The sequence below is a fragment of the Tursiops truncatus genome, chromosome 8 (assembly GCF_011762595.2).
Source record: "Tursiops truncatus isolate mTurTru1 chromosome 8, mTurTru1.mat.Y, whole genome shotgun sequence".
Lineage (NCBI taxonomy): Eukaryota > Metazoa > Chordata > Mammalia > Artiodactyla > Delphinidae > Tursiops > Tursiops truncatus.
In genome coordinates, this window is record NC_047041.1 from 76,331,629 (window position 1) to 76,338,012 (window position 6,384).

General features: G+C 39.3%; 1 pseudogene; it reads right to left on the bottom strand.

Annotated features, from left to right (window-relative positions):
• Positions 1–2,500: 2,500 nt before the first annotated feature.
• On the bottom strand, positions 2,501–5,666 carry LOC101334838 (small ribosomal subunit protein uS2 pseudogene; annotated as a pseudogene).
• Positions 5,667–6,384: the final 718 nt, after the last annotated feature.

Here is a 6,384-nt window from a genome sequence, read left to right on the forward strand (position 1 = left end):
TTAGAGATCAATACACTCTTTTTTGTATAAAACGTAACAATAGCAAAACAAAACAAAACAAAGCAAAAAAAGCACATATGAAGAAAACCAAAAGAAATACCTTAGCTCAAAAACAAGAATAGCTTAAAAGATAGACATTACTGGGCTTCCCTGGTGGCACAGTGGTTGAGAGTCCGCCTGCCGATACAGGGGACACGGGTTCGTGCCCCGGTCCGGGAGGATCCCACGTGCCACGGGGCGGCTGGGCCCGTGAGCCATGGCCGCTGAGCCTGTGCGTCTGGAGCCTGTGCTCCGCAGCGGGAGAGGCCACAACACTGAGAGGCCCGCGTACCGCAAAAAAAAAAAAAAAAAAGATAGACATTACTATATATAAAATAGATAAACAACTAGGACCTACTGTATTGTACAGGGAATTATATTCAGTATCTTCTATAATCTACAATGGAAAAGGATCTGAAAAAGAAAATATATATATGTATAACTGAATCACTTTGCTGTACACCTGAAACATTATAAATCAACTATATTTCAATTAAAAAAGAAGAAGAGGGCTTCCCTGGTGGCGTAGTGGTTGAGAGTCCGCCTGCTGATGCAGGGGACACGGGTTCGTGCCCTGGTCCGGGAAGATCCCACATGCCACGGACCGGCTGGGCCCGTGAGCCATGGCTGCTGAGCCTGCGCGTCCGGAGCCTGTGCTCCGCAACGGGAGAAGCCACAACAGTGAGAGGCCCGCGTACCGAAAAAAAAAAAAAAGAAGAAGAAGAAGAAACCAACTTTGCTGTCGCCTTGATCCCTAACTTCTAACCTTCATAATAGTGACAAAATAAATTTCTCTTATTTAAAAAATAAACACAAAAACAAGATTATCATGTTCTTGGGTCAGAAGCAGGAGAGAGTCAAAGCAGAATTTTGTTTTCTGAACTTTACAAAATGAAGGTGCAGCCTGCAATTCAGCTTTGATTAACTATAGGGATAAAAATACACCAAAAAAAGATAGCACTAGAGCTGAACTCATAGGTTGAAGTGAGGACAAGGTTAGAATTTCTTTACTTGTAAAAGGAGTCTCCAACTCCCCAAGCCCACACACACAGAAAAGAAGTGTACCTAAGAACATCTCACATTTATGATAGATACGCAGCATGTAACTTCTGGCTGAGATGAGTTACTAACTTGTTGGTGAATGGACATCTGATGTCACAGTATCTCCCTGTAGAAAGAGCCCTAAAACTCATGTAAGACCTGATTTCTGACTGGGGAAACTGGAATCAGGTACAGGCAATCACAATCCCGCTCAACAGGTATAGGTGAGCAGAGTAGAAAAGAGGAGCAAAGTTAAAGGATCAAACAGAAAACGAAAATTTCCCCACAAAATAAGTCTTTGAACCCATATTCTAAGATATATAAGAAATCTATTTCTAAGAAAGTAAATAAAGTCTAAATCAGACCACAGAGGGAGGCATTGCAAGAAAAATCAATTTTACAGGACAGGGTAACAAGATTTCAAAATAGTATTTAGGAATCTCAAAGATACAAATGAAATAATAACATTTAAAATAAAAGCCTGATAAACATGAACCATTTTCAGAGTGAAAAAACATTAGCACTAGGTCCTATAAAAACAGCTTCAAAACTTGAAAAAAAAATATGGTTATTGAAATAACACAAAATAAAACTATAAATGAGGTGAACCTTTGTATAGCTATGATTGAAAAGATAAATCACATCATGGAGAAAAATAACAAAGAATTCACTAAGAAATACACACAGAGAAACAAACATATGTATATAGTCTCTTTTACCATCTTCAAAGAATTTCTATATTAATGTCATATTTATGGAATCAGGCAAACAACACTTGTATCTTAAAGACTCCACAATTGATGCCATATGCAAAACCATTATCAGGTCTAATATTCCTGGATTAAAACAATAAGAAAAGTATTGAGAGTTTTCATATTCCCCCATAATCTGCTTTCAAAAAATCCAGGGGAAATAAAAAATAAAACACAAGTATGCCAGAAATCACTTTACTTCTGAAACTCTTAACAGTTAAGTTGTATCAGCTATTTTGAACTCCAGTATTATACTTTAATTAGAAATAAAACGTAGGTTAATCTAAAAGAAAAACTTAGATGCATTTTTTAAAAAGAAAACTTTTAGCATGGTGAAAATGTGTGATTGTGGTTAGTCATTTGTTCATATCTAATTGGTCAATAAATGGGATGCATATCTTTTGTTGTAAATGTGTGAGTGAATAAAAGGTATATATAACCACAGCTGTCTCTCCATTTCTCTATTACCCAAACACATTCATACATGTGTGGGGATAGATACATTCCTACGTGTGTGTACTTGTGTGTATGTATGTATGTATATATATACATACATACCCACAAAATATCCTACTGAATCTAATTCAGGAATGTCATTTTTTTTAAGAAACTATATTTTCTGTCAATCTTATTTACATTTTCTGTTTAAGATTCTGTGGAAGAACAACTTAAGACCACTCAGTGGCTGTTCCTACCTGTTCAGTGGCCTGAGCAGTGGAAGCTGCAGTTCAGTCCCCAGTAGTGAGCTGAGCGCCGCAGTCTTCACGAGGGAACTGCTGGATGGCCACAGAGGGCACCTGCAGACCTGTCTGCAACCTCAGGTCGAGTACAGTAAATTCTTGGGAGCTGGAGCAGTCCATTCACCTGGAAATTCCTCCTGGGTCACACCCTTTCCAGCCACCGCCAGCTCTTCCTTTTCAATCTCTTCAGCACCTCTGTAGAAGCAGAGATCAGGCTGATCTGACCCCGGGGGTTCATGGGAGACAGTGCCACGCATGCGCAGATCTTCCCGCGTCTCCCGCCGCTGCCGCCGCCGCCGGCCCCGCCCCCGCCCTCGCCCCCGCTCCACACGGCCCTCCGCCACATCCACCACAGCGGACTATCATGTGAGCTCCCTCATCTTTGCTCGGGGATGGCAATGTCCACATAGTGCAGAGGAGAGTCTGTGTGACGCAATGACGGTAGGTGGGTTAACGTAAGACACCTCTGAAATCAGCCCTGGATCAGTAACCAAGGGAAGTCGTGGCTCCCGGAAGGCCACCTAGATCTCGTTAGGGAAGGTTCCAGGAGAAAAGCAGCCAGCAATACGAGGGCTCCAGTGGCAGCAGCAAACGTCAGCATAGCTTGCTAGCCAGTATTCCCGGAGGATACAACACTGACATCTGCCCCGTTTTCAATGGCACCAGTGGCACGAGCTGCCAGCAGAAGCTTCTCCCAGGTCCTCTTTAGGTGTATGAGGTAATACCATCACTTTTCATTTTGAAGATGTACTGTTCTGTTGGGTAGTCAAGGTTGATGCTACCTAGGTGGGTTCCTGCTGCAAGGAATTTGAGGACATCCTTCTCCTTTATTTGCAGGACATCAAGGGATCCGGGTTTCCTTTAACTTACGAGATGAACCCAGAGCAATGCTGTATGGACCCTCTCTGGGTAGCGCAGAAAAGCAGGAATGTCTCTTTTAATAAATAAAGAAAAGCATTATATTAGCAAAAAAAAAAAAATAGAAGTAATTCTTCACAGCAGTAAATATTTGGCAAGTTTCAATTAATGCAAAAATAATAAACCAGGTGTAAATATATTTCCTCTAATAAGTTAACTCTGATGATCTTGGTTTATTATGTTTACTGATTAGCAGTGGTTGAACATAACATTATTATTTAAACAGGTGACATTAATGTGGCTTAAGCAGCTAACAATTTTTTTCTGTGAATGTGGAAATATATAGCATACTTTTATATTCTGGGCCTGAGAGAAAGGAATGATAATGTTGATACCATTTTAAAACTATTTTTTTTCCTCATAAATTGAGAGGAGAGAGATGTTTTCCATCACAGTGGTCACTCATTATGCTCTCTAATTGAGTAGGTTGAGGAGAGAATACCCATAACAATAATTCTGATGAAATTCCTACTCCTTTTTAATGATCTCATATCATATGTATTTTTCTATTCATAGTTTCTATTCATAGTTTCTATTCTAGGGGCAAAGATGCTTTTTAAAGCATAATTAATAATATTTTCTGCCTAAGGGGCTGCATTATCTGGTGAAAACTGTAGTTTTCTTGGACTAAAAACTCATTAATGTTGAAATCAATGGATATATGTTTTGTTCATTGCGATTCAACTCATTTCTCCATGAGTTACACTGTAGACCAAAATACTTGACTTCATTCTTTTTTCTCAAGAGAGAAGAATTTCAAAAGACAATGCAGTTGACAGAGAAGATCCTGGGCTTTAGCAGTAATGAGCTAGAGTACCAATGAGGAAAGAGAATTAACTGTATAAGCCTCAGATTTATAGTCTAAAAAATGCAGACTATAATAATATTTGCCTTGCAAGGTAGATAGCATTAAAGTAACATAGTAAAACACTATGAAGTGCCTACACATCAAGTTATCCATTGCCTTAATGGTGTGCCTTTTATATCTACCAAATTTCAATGGCTTATAACAAGAAACATTTTCATATGCTTATACATCTATTTATCTGCTGAGAGGTCTTTTCATCTCTGCTACACTCATCTGACCTCAGCTGGGTTTCTTCAGGAGCATGTGGTCAGTTGTAAGTTGTGGAAGAACTATTGATACCTGGTTTCAAATGTCTTTAGCTGGGATAAATTTACTCTCTTCCATATGGTCTCATTGTCCAGCATTCCAGCATGCTAGCTGGTACTTATTAGCATATGATTTGATGATGGTGCTGGAGGGAAGGGTGTAGAGTCCAAGAGTAAGAGTAGAAATGTGCAAGTCTTGAGCCCTAGACTTGGAACTAGCACACAGCTGTTCCTGCTGCTTCCTACTGGCCAAGTGACAGGGCCAACTCGGATTTGAGGTATGGAGAAATTGACTCCTCTTCTTCTTAGGAGAGTTTGTGAAGTCTATTAAAAGGAGTGTAGATACAGAAGGGAAGAATTGGGAGCATATTTGTAATTAATCTACTACAACCTGGCCCAAAGGAAGCAAAAAATTTTTTTTTTCTCTATCTATTGATATAAACACTATGCATAAATTAACTACCAAATCCTCCATAAAAGGCAATATTGGATACGTAAATTAATTCAGAATCCAGAGTACTAATCTTTCTAAAGAATAAACACGATGTTCAGATTTCCCTTAAATATCATACTTTCAAAGATTTGCCTTCATCTGGCAGAGAGGGTGTCAGGTAGCTCACGCACCAGGCTACCTCTTCAGTCTTATCACTCATTGCTCTCACCAGCCTCTCGCATATGTCAACCAAAAGAACCATGAGCTATAAAGAGGCAAAAAGGCAGTTTATTTGGTGACTTAGAACTGCAATTTGGGGATCACAGATTCTGGAGGAACCCAGAATAGTGTCCCATCAGAGAAAATGGTTAAGGGCTTTGATGGGAAAAAAGAAGTTCATGCAGGCTTACACAAGTTGTTTACCAAAACTTTGGATTGGAGGATAAATTTGTTCTACACGTACAATTGTGTTGTGGAGCACATCTCATCCTTTACTAGGGAAAGGTATGTTTTCTTTCGTTCAGAAAAAGTCCAGTTCTCAGCATTATTCTTTGGTTTTGGCAATTCAGCAACTATTCGGAGGTTTGATTTTAGAGTGTTCAACAAAAGTTCAGCCCAGGCAGGGAACATGGAGGTCCTCAGGTCACATTTCAGTCATTCCTGACACAGCTCCTTTCACACATATATCCACAATAAGCTTTTTATGGGGCTTTTGCACATTCTTTCTTTTCACCATTTCTCCTTATCCAGCAGATGCCTTCCCATAGTCAAACTTTCAGCTCAGGTACCCACTGGTTTGATGCTCAATCCCATCGTATGCCTGTCTCTCTCAGAGCTGGGGATTTTTCTGTCAGCCTCTTCTAGTAGATCATGACCTCCTGTAGGAGGAATTTTCACCTTTATCTCTGTCGTCTCAGTGCTTGGAACGTAGAAGTGTGTAACATATATTCAATGAACAAAGGAATATATCTTTCAAAAAATAATGTTTTGTAGTGAATGGCATCCCATATATTTAGTTCAATTTTCTTAACCCAGTAGGGCAAAGCACCATACTAAAGATAGGATATAATAATGACAGAAGAAATAGATTCTATTTCCAAGAGGCTTGCTCTTTTAGGGAGAAAAAAAGTAGATCTAGAGAGAAATACTATGAAGTACTACATTTTCCATAGTGGATTACAGTTTGGAAGTCAGTCTAGCATGTTTGATACCCAGCGTGTTTTCCCCAGTAGAATAAAATAACAGGAGATCTCGATTATAACCATTTTGTTTTATTTCTTTTAAGCGCCAAGGGGAAAAAATATAATTTATTTGTTTTTCGTTTGAAAGGGAAATAACCCCATTTCAA